Source organism: Myotis daubentonii, chromosome 3, assembly GCF_963259705.1.
Source record: "Myotis daubentonii chromosome 3, mMyoDau2.1, whole genome shotgun sequence".
Taxonomy (NCBI): domain Eukaryota; kingdom Metazoa; phylum Chordata; class Mammalia; order Chiroptera; family Vespertilionidae; genus Myotis; species Myotis daubentonii.
In genome coordinates this window covers 72,927,698-72,938,725 of record NC_081842.1, presented here as the reverse complement: position 1 = coordinate 72,938,725, position 11,028 = coordinate 72,927,698, and the positions used below count along the sequence as shown (strand labels likewise).

The following is an 11,028-nucleotide window of genomic DNA, read 5'->3' as shown; positions in this document are numbered from 1 at the left end:
TGCTGTATAGAGAAGGAATCAGGATGCTGTCTTCCCATGAATAGTACTCAGTAGCAAGCCAATTGCATTTTAGTTGGGCAATGCCTCTACCCACCCTTCAAATCCCTTCCACCATGCATTTCTGTTTCCCTTTTTGTTTGCTGGATTGTTCTGCTGCTCCTTCTCCTTACCCCACCACCCTTGGATCGTAATGTAAAATTCTTTTACCATGTCAAGAAATTATTAAAAATACAGGTACTTTGAAAAAAAAATACAGGTACTTCTCCGAACACCAGCCGGGGACGGGGGGAGGGGGGGGGAAGGGAAGAGGCAGCCGCCAGCAGCCGCCTCTTCCCTGCCCACCCCCCGCCCCCGGCCGGTGTTCGGAGAAGTACCTGTATTTTTAATAATTTCTTGACTTTTTTTTAAGTGACTTTTCCCAGGTTTTAGATTTGGAGGGAAGGTCTTAAGCTTAGAACAACTCAGAACAAAATCTAGGAGGGTGGGAGGGACAGCCAAGCCCACAAAGCAGGTGGCGTGGCACCTCTGGTGGGGTCTGGGCTGCCCTCCACCCTCAAATCCCCCCTCCACCTGAGTGTGCATCCCAATGTGCAGGAGATGTGATGCGGCCCAGCCCCCTGTATTCAGAACCGGGCTCTGGCCATGTAGAAACGTCTCATTTATACCTCTGGCTACAGCCAGCTGCGCACAAAAGGTTAGGAGTCCTGAAACCTGTCCTGCCGAGGAGAAAGCATGCGACCCTCCATCCTCCCAGTGCCCCCACGCCCAAGGCTTCAGGCGTAGAAGATGAGCTCAGGGATCTGCCTGCCCTGCACCCCGGTGCCGTTGGTGCTGTAGGAGGAGCACTGGAACTGGAAGGTCACCTTCCCGCACTACACCTCCGTCAGACCCTCCTGCCCGAAGTAGCTGAGCTAGCTGCCGTCCAGCATGGTGCTGGCCGTGTAGAAGGTGTCCGGCTCCACCTGCACCGTGTGCTCGAACCAGACCGGGAAGGTGCTGCTGGAGCCGTCGGACATGAACCTGGTCAGGTTCTGGGCGAGGATCACCCCCAGGTGTTTGAACTCAGTCTTCACACTGTTCTCGGCTTTCCCAGAGCTGGACCCATACAGGCCCAGCCCCGCCACAAACACCCTCCTGTCCGCCGCAAACTGGATGCTGTCGCAGCGCCCCCAGTAGCACCACTGGTTGCTGCGGTAGGCCGAGGACTGGAAGCGGTGGCACCTTTGCGGGGCCAGGCCTCGCCTCTTGGTCAGCGGGAAGTCAAGTGGAGGCTTGTTGGCTGCCGTGTACCACAGGAAGATGTTGTGGGTCTCCTCCAGCATCAGTCTGTCCGCCTGGGCAGCGCCATTGGCAAACTCCTGCAGGGTCATGGTCGGAATGTGGACCAGGTAGAGGGCCGGCCCCAGGACGTGCCTGTTAGTGTGCGGGATGGCGGGCAGGCCCTGCCGCTTGCACTCGGCCCTGGCCCAGTTGAGTATGGCCTCGAAGACCACCGCCTCCTTGCTGTTGAGGGCCTCCCGGGTGACGACGACCTCCAGGGTCTGCCAGTCGATCTCACAGAAGCCTTCGGACCGCAGGGCCATCTCTGCCTGCACGTCAATGACCTCCCATCAGCGCTGGGTCAGCTGGGGCTCCTCAAACAGCCGGCTCTGTGACAGCAGGACGCAGGCGTTCTTGGCTTCCAGGCTCGTCTCCAAGAAGTGCATGCAGGCTTTCGCCCGCAGCCGCCTCTTCCCTGCCCCGCCCGGCTTCTCTAATCACCAGCAGGGCGGCAGGCAAAGGCGGCCCCAGTTCTCCAATCACGGCCCTGCCACCCGGCTTTTGCCTGCCGCCTGGGTTTCTGATGACCGTCAGTGGTAGGCAGCTTCTTCCGTCCTTCCCCTTTTGCCTCCCAGCATTGCTCCTATGTATGCAAATTAACCACCATCTTTGTTGGCAGTTATTTTGCATATTTTCCTGATTAGCCGATGGGAAGCATAGCAAAGGTATGGTCAATTACCATGTTTGTCTATTATTAGATTAGATACTAATTATTATAAAACACACACTGAGTGGCCAGATTATTATAACCGCCCAGATTATTATGACCACCCCATCAGTACTTTGTTGGGCCACCTTTTGCCTTAATGTAGCGATTCTTCTTGGCATTTACTCCATGAGATGTTGAAAGGTGATGCGAGGACTCTGACACCATGCCTGATGAATAGCACTGTCCAGTCCTGTGAGATTTGATGATTGTGGAACCAGCTGCCTGATGGCTCTTTTAACTTCATCCCACAAATGCTCAATTGGATTGAGATCTGGTGATTGTGGGGGCCACCTAACAAGGTAAAGTCTCTCTCATGTTCTTGAAACCACTCCTGCACAATACGAGCACCATGGCATGGCACATTGTCTTGTTGGAAGAAGGCATCTCCATTGGGATACACCATCAACATGATAGGATGAACCTGATCAGCAACGATACTTAAGTATGTTGTGCTATTCAGACGTTTGTAATGATCTGGCCCTCTAGCAACTTCAGTGCAAAATTATGGCTAATTTGCCTACAAACATTAGGTGGTCATAATAATCTGGCCACTCAAATATATATATGGAGAGAGAGAGAGAGAGAGAGATTCATTACAGGGATTGGCTCACATAATTATGGAGGCCACACAGTCTCAGGATCTATCCTCAGCAAAATGGAGACCCAGGGAAGTCAGTGCCATAATTCAGGGGAGCCCATGTTAAGTCTGAATCCAACGCCCCAAGAATTAAGGCACCTATAGTGTAAGTCTCAGTCAAAGTCCAAAGATCTGAGAACCAGAAGCACAGGTGTCTGAGAGCAGGAGAAGATGGCTGTCCCAGCTCAAGCAAAGAGAGTGAATTCATCCTCCTTTCACCTTTTTGTTCTTTTCAAGCCCTCAGGGCACTGGGGAGAGTGATTTTCTTTGACTCAGTCTATTAATTCAAATGTTAAACTCTTCCAGAAACACCCTCCTACGTATTCCCAGAAATGTTTTACCAACTATTTGGGCATTCCTTACCCCAGTTAAGTTAAGACATAAAATTAACCATCACATCCAGCCAACACAGCTCAACTTGAAACACAACAAAAGATCCTTTGCTGGTACTCTCTCTATGTAAGGGATAACCAGGAATTATTTCAGGTGTTCTTTTCAGGATTTATGGTCATATTAGAACTAGATTAGTCAATCATTTGTAGGTTGTCTTTTGGAAAATTTAAAAATAGTTTGGAAGAGAAGCAAAAATAAACAAAGCTAATCAACTCAAAAGAGTGAGTTCCAAAAACAAATGTAAATCATGGCCTTGAATACAACACATATGTTCTTCAAGTCATTACTGTCAGAATGAACCATGTTTTATCCTTACATCTTACTATGTAAGGAATTGCTAGCATTCCAGAGTTTAATAGGACAGTGGAGAGAATATGGAAGCAGAGAGCAGGAGAACTCAGCAGGAACTCGGAGTGAGACATGCATTCTGTTGGCTGGGTGTGCGTGCTGCCTGCCTGGGGAGCAGAGTGTGATAAATGAGCAGGATCATGCATTCCTGAACCATGACAACGAGTATGCAATTGACTCTGAAGGTCAGGAGACTCTTTTTATTATGTAGGAAGAGTAGTGTAGAAAAAAATTTATAGACAGATCTGGAGGAAAGAAAGGTTGGAAGCAAAGATACTGATATGGAAATCAAAGAAGTGGAAAAACAGGAAGTATTTAGCCATTTGTTAGTGCTGTACTTAAAGCATTTGTATCTTTAGGAGAAAAATACATGTAATCCAAATTTTTAACTAAGACATATCTTTGGTCCTAGCAACTATGTATAATGTAAGACCACGTTAGAAAAACAATTTATATTTCTAGATTGAGATAATTTTATTTTTCCTGATGCTGCTTCTGTAGACAGTAAATTGTCAAAATAAAGATATTTGACTTTTCATTTCACATCGATAAATAGTTCTTGCACATCTCAATGTGGGCGACGGCATGGGAAATATTAGACTACATTAAAGACATGATTTCCACCATTGGGGGGAAAATCACATTCCAATAAGAAAGGCAAAGGAAGCAGGCAAACAGTTCACCACGTAGAGAGTGCTGGGCTGGGAAGACAGTAAACTGGGTAGCAATAAGAAACGCTAAAGGATTGTAACGACAGAATAGAGGTGGCATCATGTACAGGTGGAAAGAGAGCAGAACTTTGAATGACATGGTCTGGGCTCAGGCCACAGTCTCACCAGCACTGACCTGGCCTTGTGAGCTCAGGGCTCCTTTGTGGTTTTCAGCCTCAACTTCCTCTTCTGTAAATTGCATCTAAAACATGTGGGCCCCTGACTCATGATGTTCTGATCTTGTGCTTATGCAGCTTATTTTTTAGGTCCCAGTAGAATACTTTACAGTGATCTCAGTAAATTTTTATCTTGGTTATAATTTTCAAATATGTGAAGGGTTAGTGTATTTGTGGAGGGATTAGCCATAGTCCATGGAACAAGGGGCCAGAAGCCAGGCAGAGACAGACACTAGAAAAAGTGATAAATGGTCGGTATGAATAAGTTATTTTCTAACCTTCAAAACAGAAAAAGATGCATCCTCTGTGTCAGGAGGAGGTGGGTTCCATGTCACTAGAAGTGTTTAGAGAGGGACAGAGTAGAGATGACTCAAGCATTAGATGGCATCTTTTTCAGACAGAAAATAGAATTAAAAATGGCACTAAATAAAATCTCATCAACATGCAATGAGAGTACAAAGCAGGAGGAGGCCTTCTGACTGAAGACGAATGAGGTTTCAGTATAGGAGGCTTTTACCTCAGAGAGCTGACTTTAAATCTAATATGTTTTTTCTTACTCTTTTGAGGTAATTCTATTTTAAATAATTCTTAAAATATATTTATTGGTGTAAATATAAGGCTTTCTTTCTTTCTGAAGGAAGTGATTTCAATAAAATTGTTTAACCCTAAAGTACCTGCCAAAGATAAGCTTAAAAATAGTAAATAATGTAAAAAGACAATTTTGGTGACATCTAGGAATTTATATATATATAATAAAAGCATAGTATGCTAATTAGACCAGACAGCCAAATGACCTTCCTGATGTCATTCCGGACATCCTTTTGGACAAAGCCACTGCAGCAGGGGGGCCGAGGCAGAGGTGGTTAGGGGCGATCAGGCAGGCAGACAAGTGGTTAGGGGTGATCAGGCAGGCGGGCAAGCAGTTAGGGGCAATCAGGCAGTCAGGCAGAGCAGTTAGGGGCAATCAGGCAGGCAGGCAGAGTGGCTAGGGGTGATCAGGAAGGCAGGCTAGTGGTTAGAGACAATCAGGCAGGCAGAGGGGTTAGGGGCGATCAGGCAGACAGGCAGGGGAGCAGTTAGGAGCCAGCAGTCCAGGATTGCAAGAAGGATGTCCGACTGGTGGTTTAGGCCTAATCCCTCAGAGATCCCTGTGGGATCAGACCTAAACTGGCAGTTGGACATCCCCTGAGGGGTCCCAGATTGCAAGAGGGTGCAGGTCAGACCAAGGGACCACCCCCCCCTCCATGCACAAATTTCATGCACTGGGCTTCTAGTATATATATATATATATATATATATATATATATATATATATATATATATATATATATGTGTGTGTGTGTGTGTATACACACACACACACACACTAGAGGCCTGGTGCACAAAAATTGTGCACTCAGGGGTGGCAGGGGGAGGGGGGGTCCTCTCAGCCCAGCCTGTGCCCTCTCCCAGTCTGGGACCCCTCGGGGGATGACCACCTGCTGGCTTAGGCCCACTCTCTGGGGGATTGGGCCTAAGCTGGCAATCAGACATCCCTCTGGCAGCCCGGGAGTCCTCGGGGGATGTCCACTTGCCAGCGGGAGCAGGCCTAAGCTTCAGTCTGACATCTTTAGTGCTGCTGAGGAGGTGGGAGAGGCTCCCACCACCACCGCTGTACTGGCAGCCATCAGCCTGGCTTGTGGCTGAGCAGAGCTCCCCCTGTGGGAGTGCACTGACCACCAGGGGGCAGCTCCTGCATTGAGCGTCTGCCCCCTGGTGGTCAGTGTGTGTCATAGAGGCCAGTCATTCCCAGTCTTTCTGCTGTTAGGATCAGTTTGCATATTACCCTTTTACTATATAGGATAGAGGCCTGGTGCACGGGTGGAGGCTGGCTGGTTTGCCCTGAAGGGTGTCCCGGATCAGGGTGGGGGTCCCTCTGGGGTGCCTGGCTAGCCTGGGTGAGGGGCTGATGGCAATTTGCAGGCTGGTCAAGCCCCCCCCCAGTGGGGACCCTCACCCCATGGAGGTTTGGCCAGCCTGGGTGAGGGGCTCATGGATGTTTTCAGGCTGGCCACACCCTCTTTAGGGTAGGGGGTCCCCAATGGGGTGCCTGGCCAGTCTGGGTGAGGGGCTGAGGGCTGTTTTCAGGCTGGCCAAGCCCCTCCCCGTGACGGAAGCTCCCAGCTCTCCTTTTTTTCTTTTTATTCTGAGATTTATTTACCTTCTATAATTGAAACTTTGTTGCCTTCAGTGGAGCTCAGAGCCAGCCACGGCAGGTGGGAAGCTTGGCTTCCTCCATCACTGGACCGAGCAAGCCTCCTGCTTGCTCCAGCTCTGTGGCTGCTGGCCGCCATCTTGGTTGGGTTAATTTGCATATAGTTGCTCTGATTGGCTGGTGGGTGTGGCTTGAGGCATAGCAAAGGTATGGTCAATTTGCATGTTTGTCTTAGATTAGATAAACTATTTGAAAATAGAAACATTTTTAAATAAATAAAAATTATTTTCATAACATTTTATTTTAATATATATATTTTAATATAAACCTCATTTTACTTACACCCAAATTCACCAATAATACATTTTGGCACATTCCTCTCTCTCTCTCTCTCATATATATGTTTTATAGGCCCGGTGCATAAATTTGTCCACAGGTGGGGTCCCTCGACCTGGCCAGCGATCAGGGTCGATCAGGGCTGTGGGAGGTTGGCCGGCAGGGGGAGGGGGCCACAGGAGGTTGGCCGGCCAGGGGGAGGGACTGTGGGAGGTTGGCCGACCAGGGGAGGTTGGCTGTGGGAACACACTGACCACCAGGGGGCATCTCCTGCATTGAGCAACTGCCCCCTGGTGGTCAGTGCACGTCATAGTGACTTGTCAACCTGTTGTTTGTTCGGTCATTGGGTCACTTAGGCATATATATATATATATATCTGAACTATAGGGAAGTTTATATAGGTCTTTTGTTTTAATACATTTAATTACCAAGAATTTAGTAAGGGACTTAATTGTAGACAACTTAAACTATACAATTGACTCAAATCAGTATTTTTCCACATGTCTATTAACAGCCTCTTAAAGAGCCACTCTTAAGGAGAGTTTCAAAATAATCCTTCAAAATGATTTATTGTAGTCACTCTAAGTGCTTGATGAAGTGGAAGCATTTATTGATTTGTCATAATTATGCAATTATCTGGATGTTCTTAGAGACAATCACTTGGAATATTTATTTCAATGAAGCTTATTAGGTAAAAGTTCATATATATTGGAAAGTTCATATGTACTGGAAATCCCAACTTCAACCTCATGGTCTAAAATACTCTCTCTCCAGGCAGGGCTCTCATATCTCTGACACTGCAGTTGAGTCTGAGTCCCCCGGCCCGTCATTCCTCCTGCCATCACCTGCATCCTGACTGGGAAGAGCAGGTCTAAGGAGCGAGGCCATGGGTAATGTTCCATCCAGGGAGGTGGCCACATCTACTGCAGTCAGCAAGCATGACCTCAGCCAGCTACACTTAGACTGATTTTCTTCACAGAGGTGCCTTTGTGGTATAGGAAGCAGCTCCCCTATAACTTGAAATTTTATGTGTTTTTCTATTCCAGCAATTTTTTTGAAATATATTTTTTATTGATTTTTTACAGAGAGGAAGGGAGAGGGATAGAAAGCTAGAAACAGCGATGAGAGAGAAACATCGACCAGCTGCCTCCTGCACACCCCCCACTGTGGATGTGCCCGCAACCAAGGCACATGCCCTTGACCGGAATCGAACCTAGGACCCTTCAGTCCACAGGCCGATGCTCTATCCACCAAGCCAAACTGGTTTTGGCAATTCCAGCAATTTTTTAATGCCTCTGATGTCATGTTGCATTACTATCCCTGGATGCATATTTAAATCTCTGGAAGGTTTTTTTTGTTTTTTTTTTTAAAGAAATAGAACATGGCTTTTATATATTTTATTGATTTTTTTTTTTACAGAGAGAAAGGGAGAGGGATAGAGAGCCAGAAACATTGATGAGAGAGAAACATCAATTCAGCTGCCTCCTGCACACTCCCCACTGGGGATGTGCCCACAACCAAGGCACATGCCCTTGACCAGAATCGAACCCGGGACCCTTCAGTCTGCAGGCCGATGCTCTATCCACTGAGCCAAACCAGCCAGGGCTCTGGAAGCTTTTTAAAAAAATACAAATGTTGGTACTTGAAGCAGTGGTTCTTGAGCTTCAGCATTAAAATCCCACAGATGGCTGTGCCCCAAGCTCACCCTCACCCCCAGTGTCATGGTTCAGTAGGTAGGTCTGGGCTGGGCCTGGGAATTTGAATTTCTGACAAGGTTGTAGACAATGCTGAAGATCCTGATTCAGGGACTACACCTTGAAAATCCTGATCTAGAGATTCAGAACTGGTCATAGATGGAGCCTGGGCATTTATAGTTTTAAAAGCTTCCCAGTTGATTCTAATGTGCAATTAGTGTTGAGAATTACTATTAAATCTGGTGGGCTTCTTTCTTAGAAACATGTACTTCAAAATTTTTGTATCAGGGTTAAGTGTGACATGGAAAATCTTATGTTAAATACAAAGGTAGCATAACACCAACTGCTGAATGCTGAGTGGACCTAATTTTAAATGCACTCATTGACTTAACTATTATGCTGACAATAGCTCTAGCTGTTAACACATATAGTACTTGTAAAACTATGAATATCTTCTTAAGAGAATTCTTACTGCATGCTTACAAAAACAATAGGCTCGCTTCATTGCACTCCCAAACATCTTCCCATTTGTTCTACTCAGACCTCACCAAGGTCCTTATTAGGAGCTAACAAAGTGTTGAACAAACATGGAGAAGCTGAACAAACAACTGTGTTATTGACTATAACATGGACGCAACATAACACATTTTAGTTGAAATAGGCTCATTTCAAATTAATGCCACCACTAAAGAGCCTATAAAACCTTGATTTAGAATTAAATCTTATGTTGCGATCATGTATCACATTGGATCAATACAGATAAAATAAGCAAAAGCAATTTGGGAAAACTTTTATGGTTAAATCATTGAAACAGAGTATTGGGTAAATATGTTTAAAGACCCACGGGTATGTTTCTCTACATACATGTCCTGGGAACCTTATGTCAGAGCCTGCTTCGGGTCTAACAAAAATCTCTGGTAGAAAATTAACCTAAGGAGGTCTTACCAGAAGGCTGAACCATTTTGTTGGGCTTTGTCTGTCAGGGATCATTGCGGATCCTGGGTAACTAATTTATAATTTCATACAATAGGCATGTACTATGAATGGAATTCTTTAAGATCAATGTAATTGAAAAGATGGGTAGTGATAAGGGGAATTTTCAAATATTAAATGGTGTTTTAATTTTAAGAATGTTTTTGAAAAACCTAAAGGGAATAGATATGTCCCTGCCCTGGCTGGTGTGGCTCAGTTAGTTGAAGCATCGTCTTTGTAAACCAAAAGGTGGTGAGTTCAATTCCCAGTGAGGGCACATACCCAGGTTGCAGGTTTGATCCCCGGTCGGGGGGTGTGCAGGCCATGTTTTTCTCTTTCTCTCTCCCGCTCCCTTCCTCTCTCTCTAAAACCAATAAAAACATATTTTTAACAAAATTGTTTAAAAAAGAAATAGATATGTCGCTTTTGAAAGCTTTATTTCTATTTGCCATTACAGAAGGGTTCCTTCAGATTGAACATAATAGCTAACCTTAGGACAGCACTTCACAATATCAAAGCACTTTTACTAGTGTGTGTGTGTGTGTGTATGTGTGTGTGTGTGTGTGTGTGTGTATATATTACTCATAAGATCCAAGCTTAATAAATATATTATTTTTTAGCAAAACTATGCAGAGAAAGGAGAGTAGAAAATAATTGCCTGCTTTTGTTCAATGATGCTTAGCCGTGACCCATGTGTGTTTGGTACCAGCTGAAACTGAGGTGGGGGAAAGCCACAAAGTACCATGGAGTGGAGGGGTAAGGGATGGAGGTGTTTGGAGGCTGTCAAGTGAACTCAAAAGGAGTTGGGAGGCTTTTCAAGAAATAAATGATAAAGATTTTTTTCAAGGCCTTTGAGTTTTCAAACTGGAAATGCAGCTCAGCCAAAATCTGGAAGTGTTTCAAAGAAGAAGTAAAAAATAAAAGATCTTACAGTAAAAGATGCATTCCTTGGAATTATCAGTCTGTATTCTTGGCCGTAGGATTGGTCCAGGATGGTTATCGGTCAGATAACAGATAGCAGGATGCCAGATGCCAGGTGGTCTGGGAGATGGGCGCCAGGAGGTCTGGTCCAGTCCAGTGGTTTGGGTAATAGAGGCCAGGTGTGTGTGTAAGTGAGTCCTTGAGGGGGCAACCAGAGGGTTATCTGGAGGTGCAGATGTGTATCTAGGCTTTGATGCAGGACTGGAAAGTCCAAAAAAAGTTTAAGTTCCCAGGCTAGTTAGAACAGGAATGTAGTTTTTCCTTATGCCTCAACCTTTATAATGTTCATAATTTTAGCATCTTGGTGAAAGTGACTCCATTGTATATACTCACCATCTTCACTCTTCCCTGAGGCTAAGGCAGGGGTGGGCAAACTTTTTGACTCGAGGGCCACAATGGGTTCTTAAACTGGACCAGAGGGCCGGAACAAAAGCATGGATGGAGTGTTTGTGTGAACTAATATAAATTCAAGGTAAACATCATTACATAAAAGGGTACGGTCTTTTTTTTTTTAGTTTTCTTCATTTCAAACGGGCTGGATCTGGCCCGCGGGCCGTA

At 45.6% G+C, this 11,028-nt stretch overlaps 1 pseudogene; it reads right to left on the bottom strand.

Annotated features, from left to right (window-relative positions):
• Positions 1-524: 524 nt before the first annotated feature.
• On the bottom strand, positions 525-9,478 carry LOC132229631 (BTB/POZ domain-containing protein 6-like; annotated as a pseudogene).
• Between the last annotated feature and the right edge of the window lie 1,550 nt (positions 9,479-11,028).